Below are 11,530 nucleotides of genomic sequence, written 5' to 3'. Positions count from 1 at the left end.
CCAGAACTGGATGAGAAAAGGTCCTTGACCCAATATAATTGTTTGGAGTAGAAGCATGTAGTGATTAAATGGCAAATATAGGAAGCATGAAGGCATCATGAGGGGTCTCATGTATCATGCTGAGTAGTTTGGATTTCACCCCACAGGCAACAGTCAGACATTGAGGGTTTGATCTGGAGAGTGATGAGGCAGTGTGTCTTGGGAAGATTAATTTGGAACAAGACATATTAGAGACAAGCAGTCCAGTTAAAATATAGTAGCAGTTGTACATGGAGGAAGCTTTAAATTCCTGCCTTAAGTTTGGCCACTGGGAGTGTGGAGGGAGGAAGGGAGACCCAAGCAAGTGGCCATTATTAAAGAAAAGAGGGGTTAACTGGCAATGGGTGCTGGGAAGAAGCAAGAGATGGAGACCATTGTGAGTTTTCAGAGGTGTTGTCTTTGACTGAGACAGAGATATCTGCAGGCAGATCTGGATATGGGCAGGAAATCAGCCTACACCTTGTTTCTGCCTTAAACATTGTGAAATGTGATCACAGGCATTTGTGCTGTCTCCTCTACCTGTGATTAACCATAACTTAAAAAACCTCCTTTTTATTGCTTTTTTTGGGCAAAATACGGTGCTTTTGTTTGGCATAAACAAGAATGGGTTTCTAAAATTAGTCTAAAAATGCTGACCATTTCTGATTGTATACAATATAATGCTGTCTTATTTCTTCTCTTCATGATTTTTCTTATGCTCCACCTCCTCATTTCTGTTGGTTCTCTTCTCCTCATGTATTCCATCTTCTGTTTTCATATCCTTTTAAAATAATATAGCTGTCCTCACACAGTTGCTGTGAAGTCTGGACATCCAGGCTGAGGATAAGGACAGAAGCAAGAGAAAACAGGAGGCAGGTAGCACCGCTGATAAACTCATGTCAATCATTGGTCTGTGAAGACATGACAGTCCCCACTGTGTTGTGCCAGAAACTGTGATGGACACTGGGCAGGGGGTGCTCTTCCTTGATTTTTCTGTGTTTGGAAACTAGAAAATTCTGCCACCATTGTTGATCCTACTTCTGGAATGGATTCTTATTTCTGCTTATTTGTATCTTTAGGATTTTACTCAAAGACCAGTCAGGGTACTATCATCTGATTGATGAAGAGCAGGTCTTATGCCCTATGAGGAGCCTGGGATATGAGTGTCTTGCTTTCTCAGCTTACATGGAAGGTAAACCCCATCTCCCATAAGAATCCTAAGATGGGGCACATACAAATTCAGAAAGTGTATTCCAAAACTTGACAGCTAAAACAAAATGAAGCAAATGGACATAATTCCACAGCAACTACCAGCTTCAACCATTCAGTTCTATAGGTTGTATTTGTTGTATTTTGTATCATGGGAGCAGAGTACCTAGAAACAATTTGTTTCTTTTAGTTAGTGTCAGATATAGACATAAGCTGTCTCAAGAATCCAAGTGCTTGTAGCCACAGCTAAAAAGGTCAGAAAATTGCTTGGTATTTCATGGCTGGGATTGTTCAAATAGAAGCCTATTACAGTCTGAAACCAAGCACTCATTTGACCTTTTCATGTGGCAAGGTGTTTTATTATCAGAATGCTTTCTTTTGTGATTCCTCCTCCTCTGGCCCTTTCACTCTTTCCCATGTATTTGAATTCAGACCTGAGAGGAGGAAGAGGAGGAGGAGAAGGAGAAGAAAGAGAAGGAGGGGGAGGAGGAGGAGGAGGAGAAGCAACAGCAGCAGCAGCTGATGATGATGATGATGATGATGATGATGATGATGACTACTACTGCTATAGATGATCGACATCATCAGCTAGGTTGGTAGGTTGGTGATGAAAGGAATTTAACCCTAGTTTTGTGAGGAAGAATTTTCTCTTCAGTTCCAGAGAAGGTTATTTGATGGGGAATGCAGTTGCTTAATCTTGGGCAAGCATTTACTTACCTCTGGATCGACGATTCCTCATTGATGGGGGTTACTGGATTTAGACTCAGATAAACTAGATTTGGCTTATGGCATGTTATGAATTTGAGATTGTTATTTCTTACCTGAATATTGCTCATGGGAGTAATAGGGGTAATTATTTTTTTTTTATCATCCTCATAGATTTATGATGTTATTTAAATGTGTCTGCATTTGTAAAATTCCATGAAAAACAAGAGTTGCATTCACATATTGGCTGGTCCCCCAAATTCCTAGATGTGTTGAAATTATAATACTTCCAAAATGTGTTAAGGGTACTATGGGGTGAAAAGCAATTAAGCAAGCAACAAACTAAGCAAGTAACGAAGCAACCAACCAATCAACCAAGTAATCAAGCAGCCAACCAAGCAAGCTAGCAGCAAACAACCAAGCAAGGACCAAACAACCAACCAACCAAGCAAGGGCCAAGCAACCAAACAACCTACCAAAAGACCAAGAAAGCAACAAGCCGAACAGATGGTGTCATTATTTTTCTTGTTGTTTTGTTAAAATAGCCAACATAAGAATCTTAAAGTGGGGGGAATTTTGGATGACAGTTTGAGGGTGCAGTCAGTCATGGCAAGGAGAGTATGCAGGCAGCTGGTCATCATGCTTTTTCCCTGGTCAATGGCAAGGTTACTGTTGGTTCGTGAAGTAGGATATTCTACTCCCATCAGTGCCTTTCTTAGTTAATTTTCTTATGCTCAGACAAAATACCAGAAGGAAGCAACTTCAGGAAGGAAGGGTTTATCTTGGCTCACAGTTTGAGGGTCCAGTCCATGATTGCGAGGAAGCCATAGCAGCAGGGGCATGAGGCAGCTGGCCACATTGCGTGCACAGTCAGGAAGCAGAGCAGTAAGTGTTGGTTGGTGGCCAGCCTGCCTTATTCTTTTTCTTTTTCTTTTGTTGTTCAGTTTAGGATTCCAGCCCATGGCACTGCTATCCAATGACCATCTCATTTTTGAAGTGGATAGTCCCTTTTTAGTTAAGCTAATGAAGAAAATCTCTCACAGCCATTCCTACAATGCTGTCTCTGTGGTGGTTTCAGATCCTCTCAGTCGATGCTATCAACTATCAACCAACCAACCTGTGCCATTCTCCTGGTGAATCTTTTCCCTTACTATGGTACCAACCTTTCCAGGAGCACAGGCTTCTCTGATTCAGTGTGTCAGATATTCAACTTACAACTTCACCTTCAAAAATTGCTTTTCATTTTGCCTTTTGCTGCTTAGTTAGAAACATTGTCATCTATTTCCATGCAGAGCAATTTAAGGTTAACGTTCTCTTCACCTCTTCCCACTCTACCCTAATGAGCACTGGGTCTGAGTGATTCACTTTCCAAAGTGCTTCTTGAGTTCTTTACTTCTGTTCCAATCTAAGAGTGCACAGAGGACTAGAGAGGTTAATTCGTTTTGCTCAGGGTCATAGTAGTGTGTACACAGTGTGTCTAGTCCACATTAATAGAAGAGAAAATGCAGAAAAGTAGGGATTTTCTATAGGAATTACAGATCAGTAACAATTTTTATGGTGTGCAACTTGTTAAATTCTAACAAATTTAAAATCCACAGGGCTTTTGATCCAGAAATTCAATTCTTAGGTGTTTGTTCTACAGTATCCGTCTACTAATTTCATATTTATATTGAAAAGTTATTAATTTCAATGCTGTTTATAATTTAAAAAAGTAAGAAAGTGCCTAAGTACCCCAAAAGGTGAGACATTAGATGAATGATACATCCATACAATGTAATTCTGCATGAAGTTGTAAGATTTTTGATTGATTTATTCCTTGATTTCTTCTGCCTGGTATCAACTCTTAAAGGCCTTTAAGAAAAATCTGTGCTCTATTCAGCACGTAGCTCATGTCTGACAAGCAGACACTCAGTGAGTATTTTGTTGTATTTTGAGTATTTGTTGAATCAATGTCAACATGGCTGGGGGGCTAGATGGATCTGGAGCCCTGAGGACAGAGTTTTAAGTATTCCTGCCACATCAGTGATGGCTGAAACCTTAGAGCAAAGAAGGTCACCAAGGAGCAGTGAGGACATGAGACCCAACCACAGAATCTATCGGATGTGTCAGTTTGATTCTCCAGCTCCTTTTCTTATAAACAGGATTCAAATGCAACCTTCTCTTTGCATTTAGGGAGCAGAAAGGAGCCATGCTTGACATAGGACCTCTTGACTCAGACTGCCCAGTTTTGAATCCAAGCCTGCAATTTACTAATTGATCAAACACAGTCTAGGATTTCAGGTTTGCAGCATGTCAGGGTTTCCTTCTAAAATAGTGTTAGTGATTACACTTAACATATGGATTTTATGAAGGTTTAAATTAGATGGTAGTCCAGAACCCTCCAATCCAAATTAGATTTTATTTGTATTATTCCAACCATTAAGCATAGCACTTAAAATTTTAATTATGTGTGTTTTAAGTGTGGGTTTGTGCATGTGGGTGCAGTGTCTATGGAGGTCGGAGGGGCATTGGACCTCTTAGAACTGGAATTGTACGTGGTTGTGAGTGGGGTCCTCTGCAACAGCAGTATGTGCTTTTTAGGGCTGAACTTATCTCTAGCTCCATTCATCCTGTATATATATACATACACACATATCTGCATATATACTCATACATACACACACATGTGCATATGTATGGGTGTGTGTACGTGAGTACTGATGCTCACAGGAGCCAGAGGCATTGGATTCCTCTGGAGCTAGAATTATAGGAAGTTGTGAGCTGCCTGATGTGGGTACTAGGAATCAAGCTCTAGTCCTCTGCAAAAGCAGTATTCACTTTTAACCACTGTGCCGTCTCTCCAGCTACCAGGATAAAATTTAAATGTACTAGACCAAGTAGGAATGACTATATAAAGATTATAGGCATTTTATACAGTCTTATAATAACCAAGGTACCTTTTTTATTTGTCAACTCTAAGTTTTTTTTTGTTTTTATGTATTAATGCTTGGTAACCAATTAATGAAAAACATGTAGACAAGAACCTGAGTTTTATACTTTTCAAGTCCAGCAGTCTTTCAGACTGGAGAATCAGAAAGAGAATATGAAACTTTGAAGATTTAAAACTGGGGCAAGCAAAGGAGCCCTGCATGGGTACCAGGTGTTATTTGTGAAAGGAGATCTGGGTTTTCCTGGTTGGCTGGGTTAGCCTCTTGTGGTGGAGAGCCTTGTGGATCCTATCCCTTCTCAGGGCCTTTGGTTACAGACACTGGAGAATCTACTTCCACAGTATAGTCTCTGTCATTGGGTGAATTGAGACTCAGTCCCCTAAAGGTTTGCCTCAAGCCTCCAAATTCTGACCAGGGGATTTCCTCTTCCTCTAGGCATTTCTTCTGAACTCATGAAGCCAACTCTGGCAGGAACATTCAATTGGTTTGCTCCATAAGACATGTAAAATATTCCTGGGTAGAAAGCTGGCTGTTTACTGTGTGCCACTGGCCCCCAAAATATCAAGTGTGCTATCTGAAAAACTATTGAAAATTGTGGATCCCCAAAATCCATTATGGGGACCTCAGGTGATGGTGGAATCTCTGATGACCCACCTGTGGCTGCTCATGTGCTGCTGTTAGCTCTTCTTTCTGTAAGGGCAGCCGTCTAGGGTGAAGACTGAGGCCTTGGCTTCTGGGGTATGACTTGGATACCAGTTGCATCCGTGGGCTGGAGGAAGGGTCTCAATCCTAGCTGTTGAGGCTGTAGGGATGGCTGTGACGGGAGAAGTGGGGGGATACACAGGCAAAGGATATTCATACAGGTAGGCTTCATGTTCTCTTGGTCTTATTTACGGTTAGGGGTCCTGCAGGGCAAAGACAGGGACTCCTCAGAGTCACCCCTGCAGCTGCTGACCCACCGGTCACCCTTGAATTAGCAGAAGTTTAGGAAGCCTATGGTGCTGGTGTTGCCACACTCCTGGGTGATGGAGAAACAACCATGGATATCGCCGTGTCCCCAGACACTCAGCAACCACCAATGCCTGGAGACAAAGTACACCTCGGACTGGTGCACAATGCATGGCATTCCCAAGAGCCCTGATGACCCTGACACAGCAGCTGCTTCGTGTATGCACAAGCTTTCCAGCTTTGGCCCCATAATGTACCTTGTTGCTAAGACACCACCCTTCCACAGCGAAGGTATTACGAACACTAAGCGTGTATTAAGAAATACAAGTGGCTAGGAAAAAAAAAAGACTTAAAACTGACATTCATCCATCTTTGATGAAGCCCCTGAATTCTGTGTATCCCCCACATTTCCAGAGGAAGGATGTGTGCTTGGACTACAGCACTAGAACAGTTGAACTTAATCTCTTTTCATTCCCTCGTTCAACAGGTATTTGTAGAGCTTTGTGCTGAGTACTGTGTGGGCTACGGAGAAGCACAATTTATAGATTTTGCCCTTTAAGCTTTTATTGCTTAATCACAGTGAGAGGGAGTCAAAGAGACACAGTATGAAGTCGTAGGCTGATAGAGTCTGAACTTTCAGTTCTGGTGGTTGAAGCTTAGGTAAAATCATATGAAATATAGACCGTGTTTCCTTCTAATCAAGCAAACAGCCCATAGTGGTGAAGTCATTTATCCTTCTTTCCTGTCAGAGACTGACATGTTCAGTCTAAGGAAGAAGTTTTCTCATCATGGTCAGGATATACATTTTCCATACGTGAGACTGGAGGTAGGAAGAAACAGGAATGAATGTGCCTCTGCAGCCATCCCCTCCCCTCACTGGCCATTCCTTTCTAACCCCTTTTATTGCTTATAGGGATAAGAGGCAGCCATTGACTCCTTCCTTCTACAGTCACTGGAGGGTGACTTATTTAAATGGGGTTGTATGACCCTGGAAGGGTCCACATAGAGACAACACTTGGCCCTTTCCTCAAGGAGTACAGGTAACAGTACAGATAATATGGCTTTGGAGGCAGACCCTCTGGGCTTGCATTCAGCTACTTAGCAGCTGTGAGATCTTGGGCACGTAACTGCACTATTATGGTTCTTGGTTTCCTAGCCTGGGAAGCTGATATAATGAGGATTCAATAATCTAATCTGTGTGAATTTCATAGCAAGCACCCTGCTAGACGCATCATAACTCTATTATCTGTTATCATTAATGGCCCAGGTGAGTGCTATGCTAAATTAAAGGCTAGATGAGTGCCGTGTTCAGAAGGTGTGCCCTCACCTCTAAGTTCATGTGTTGAAATCCTCTTTTCTAAAATGATGGTATTAGTGGGTGGTAGCTTTGGGAGGGGAGTAGATTATAGGGAGAAGTCTTATGAATGAGAATAGAACATCTGTAAAGAAAGTCCTAATAGCGATCATTTGCCCTTTCCACCATTTGAGGTCAGAGTTAAAAGGAGATGTCTATGACAAGAAGGTGGCCCTCGCCAGACAGGAAATCTGCCAGTGCCCATCCAGGGGTTTAGTCTTTGTCACGGTGAGAAATGCATGTCTGGCATTGGTAAGTCACGTAACTTAGGGTGCTTGTTATGGCATCCTGAATAGATGAGACAAGGAGTTATGCTTCCCCTAAGGATACAGGGAACCGCAAGCAGCATCACTGTTTCTCGAATAGTGAGAACTTTGTTACAACTAAGTAACAAAAGCCTAATGATTTTGGGACTCATTAGAAAGATGAAGTCAAAGAATAAGCAAATTACCTGTGTTGGGGAAGGAAGAGGCTCCTCAGAAGAGAAACTGGACATGTGGACTCTATGCCCTGTGATGGTCTTTAAGAAAGGGAGGGGTGATATATAAATGGATAAGAAGAAATTAACAAGCAAGCACTTCAAAGGTTTTCTGTAAGTTGGATATGGGCGAGGGACTAGGGACCACGAGGAAGGAGAGGAATTTGTACCAGATCCTGCGCTCCTTGCCATAGAGGAGCCATTTTGGCCATAAAAATACCCAGTGCAAGAGCAGGAAGTAGCAAAAAAATCAGTCCTAATAGAGTGTGGGAGGAAGGATTGACACCATGAGAAAGGTGAAAGACTTACTCTCCTTCCTGGAACCTTGTCTCCTCTAGGGACAGGTGTCTAAACTACTTGGGAAGGACAGCCCTGTGATTCTCCAGGAATAAAGGGAGACTGGTTGTGTTCCGAGAGAAAGCTGAGGGATCAGAGCCAGGGATTAACTGTGCAAGCACATTTCCAGGCAGTAGCTGTCCTGTGAAGAAGATTCACATCCATTTTGAAGCAGAACTGCTTTCACTTTCACTTCCACACACATCCTGTCTGGCATGCTATAAGAATATGGAGGCAAGACTGCCTCTTACTTCCTGCGCTGTGATGGCAACATATGCTCACATCACCTGCCAGGTGGCGTTCTGGGACTTGGAGATGCAGTAGACCCACTACAAGACTGACAAGCACCACCGTTAAAGTCTGCATCTCCAAGTGGCCAATATGGACCATGTCACCACTGAAGGTCTCAAGGAACCAACAGGCTGTCGTGGGGGGGAGAGGGGGCAAGAACATGGCTACCTACTACACGATCTGCAGTAAGAAGTTTGCCAGCCTCAATGCCCAAGAAAAATTACCTTAAGTCCTGCCTGTATGTCAAGCTGGAGATAAAGTGGTGCAGGCTGTGAATCACCAAGAAGAGATGATGATTAAGAATGTGGAGAAGGAACTAGGTGTGAAGAGTGTGGGCAAGGTGCCATCAATGTAGCCATTAAGGCCCCATCATTCCCATGTCCCCATAAAGGACTTTGACTTCTGCAAAAGAGTCCAGGAATGGCAAGGCCGGGGACTCACAACTAAGCCTGGGTGGAGAAGCTGTTCCAGCTCCTATGCTTTGATCAGCAGATGAAGTTTATCAAGCAGCAGGTGTAGGAAATAGAGGAAGAGGAAGAGACAGGAGAAGGAGGAGGAGGAGGAGGAGGAGGAGGAGGAGGAGGAGGAGGAGGAGGACCTAGACAAAGAAGATTGAGAGCATACTGATGCTGATGAAGAATTTGGCTGTGAAGAAACAGGCACCATGGACCACACGGAGGATGTGGAAGATGAAGAGTCCGGGCCAAGCCCACACTCAGGCGCTATCTCAAGAGCAGAGTGCTTATTGTGTTCCCACCATTCATTATCCCTCATGAAGAATGTGACTCACAGGACCAAAACCCACAGCTTCTTTACTCTTTATACAGAATATCTCTCAGACAGATTAATGACACGAGAGGAAGCTGGTGTTGGCAAGATTTACTTGTGGGACAATGAGAGGAAAATTGTTCTTCTCTGCAGAAGGCGTCCAGGCACACAAGAATGACAAAAGCTACTACAAGCTCTTCACATATGGTGATGCTACTTTAGAATCCCCAGAGGGCTGTGATTTTAGGAGTAGCTCCACAGATCACAGGGAGGCAGATGAGGCTGAGGAGCTGCCCTCAGACAGGATCTTGGAATGTGATGATGAAACCATGGTGCTGATTCTTCCTTCCTGTGCCAGAGCAGCTCATCACTCCTAGATGAGGGACTACAGACGGTGATTTGGCTTATCAAGAGCTGTGGAAGTTGCTAGAAACCAGAAGGCTGTGGGCTGGAGCAGCTCTCATGTAGGAGTGAGCTGTGCAGTATGTCCAAAGGATGAGATCAAAACGGATGCTGAAGACAGGCATGAAGCAGTGCCAGCCAACAGATGCACTCCAGGACCCAGGTGGGATTCGGAGGCTGAGACCAAGATGCATTTCCTGCCATACTTTCTCCTTGCCTGAGGACCAATGGAAGCCAGACTGTGGAATAGATTTACTGCTACTTCATTTGTTCTTCCCAATTAAAACAAAACGTCAGAATGAAAAAAGTGAGAAGACATACAAAAATGTAGTTGAAAAACTCACTCCCAAGCCAGGTGTGGTGGTGCATGCTTGGAATCCCAGCACTCTAGAGGTAAAGACAGGAAGATCAGGAATCCATCCTAAGGTATACAGTGAGTTTAATTTTAGCCCAGGCTACATAGATCATGCATGCCCTGCTCCCCAGACTAAACCTAAACAAAGCTATATACCAAGAGATAAAGCCATAAATAATACTAGACTCAGAGAAAACATAGATATTAGAACTATTAGTTTAGAACTTCATTTTTTTAACTGATTTTTTTTTTTTTTTTGAGGCAAGATCTTACCATGTAAGTCAGGCCTCAAATATGCAATTCTTCTGGCTTAATGTTCTCAGTGTTGGAATTATAGGCATGTACCTCCATGGCTATAAACTTTAAAGCCCCCAAAGTTAGAAACTGTACAGTAATTATAGTTGCTATATTAGTGAATTAAGCTGGAGATGTATCTTGGTAGAGGGCATACACAGAGCTCGAGGTTTGATATCAAGCACTGCACAAACCAGATGTGGTAGTACACATCTGTAATCCCAGTACTTGGGAGGTAGAAGTTGGAAGATTAGAAGTTTAAGATCATCCTCAACTACATAGGGCATTCAAGTCCAGCCTGAATTAGAGACCCTGTGTCAAAGAACAAAACATAGAAAATATATTAAAGGATCTAATGCAAATAGTAAATAACTTACAGGAACATATGGAGAGTTTCCATGAAAGTAGAAAGAATGTGTAAGAAAAAGTGAAACGAAAATAGTAGAAATAAAAACATTAGATGTTGTAAGTCAATAATGGGGTAAAAGAGAACAATGTGAACATCGAGGTGAAAAGCATGGTTTTATGAAGAGTGTGATTTTATGTGGGACATGGTGAAGAGTCTGGTGAAGGTGTTGGCTGTGTAGAGTGTGTTGTGAGCTTGTTATGTTAAAAGAAAAAGCTAAAAGGGCATAAAGGGCTTGATTTTAGAGAAATTTAGATACAAAATGAGAGATAAATACTTTGAATATTTTATATAGTTTTTTTCTGTCAATGTAACAGGCCCCCAGACCTTAGCATGACTAACACCATGTTAGAGGCACCTTTCTGACCTAAAAGACCAGTAGGTAGCCCCCCACTGCCTTCAAAAACAGGAGCAATGACCTAGTCCGTAGTTCTAGGAAATTTCCTGAGTAAAAAAATTCTCTAAACATACTAACCGTGCTTTTTAAGGCTTCTGTAGTTCTGCTTCTTGCTAACTGAGGTATGCCAACCAGAATGTGTTTTTTGTGCATAAAAGACAAAGAACTGTAGGTGCTGAATGATTTAGGCAAGCTCCCTTTGCAGCCGCTAGCTGACAATAAAGACTTTCTTTTCAGCATTAAGAGTGTCCATGTGGTGGTCTCTTGTGGGCTTACTTCACAGCATTGGCTTTAATAAAATAAAGACTTTTCTGCCAGCTTGACTTTATTATGGTGTTCCTTCACAGGTTTCATGTGCTTAAATGATGAACATGCCTCATTACGAGTCTGTGAGGTTCTCGGGGATGCTTGCACATGCATAAGGAAATAAAGTTACATATTTCTTTGAAGAATGGGGCCAGCTTAATTTCAAGTGTGAAACATTGTCCGATAGGAACCCATTCACTGTCTATAGGGGTATTTGTTATTTGTCTTGGCCATTCTCCTTAGTCCATCTTTATATGTCCTGTGACCCTCAGGTAGAGGTTAATGGGCATAAACCAATCAGTATATCCTATACCCGTTATCACTGATGGGCATCTG

General features: G+C 42.5%; 2 pseudogenes; one reads left to right on the top strand and one right to left on the bottom strand.

The window, feature by feature from the left end:
• Positions 1-5,030: 5,030 nt before the first annotated feature.
• LOC131916557 (ameloblastin-like) lies at positions 5,031-6,057 on the bottom strand (annotated as a pseudogene).
• A 1-nt stretch (position 6,058) lies between these two features.
• LOC131916556 (cytoplasmic 60S subunit biogenesis factor ZNF622-like) lies at positions 6,059-9,617 on the top strand (annotated as a pseudogene).
• The last annotated feature ends 1,913 nt before the right edge of the window (positions 9,618-11,530 follow it).

The sequence above is a fragment of the Peromyscus eremicus genome, chromosome 8a (assembly GCF_949786415.1).
Source record: "Peromyscus eremicus chromosome 8a, PerEre_H2_v1, whole genome shotgun sequence".
Classification (NCBI taxonomy): Eukaryota; Metazoa; Chordata; class Mammalia; order Rodentia; family Cricetidae; genus Peromyscus; species Peromyscus eremicus.
Note: the sequence above shows the minus strand (reverse complement) of the source record. Positions and strands in the feature narration are given on the sequence as shown.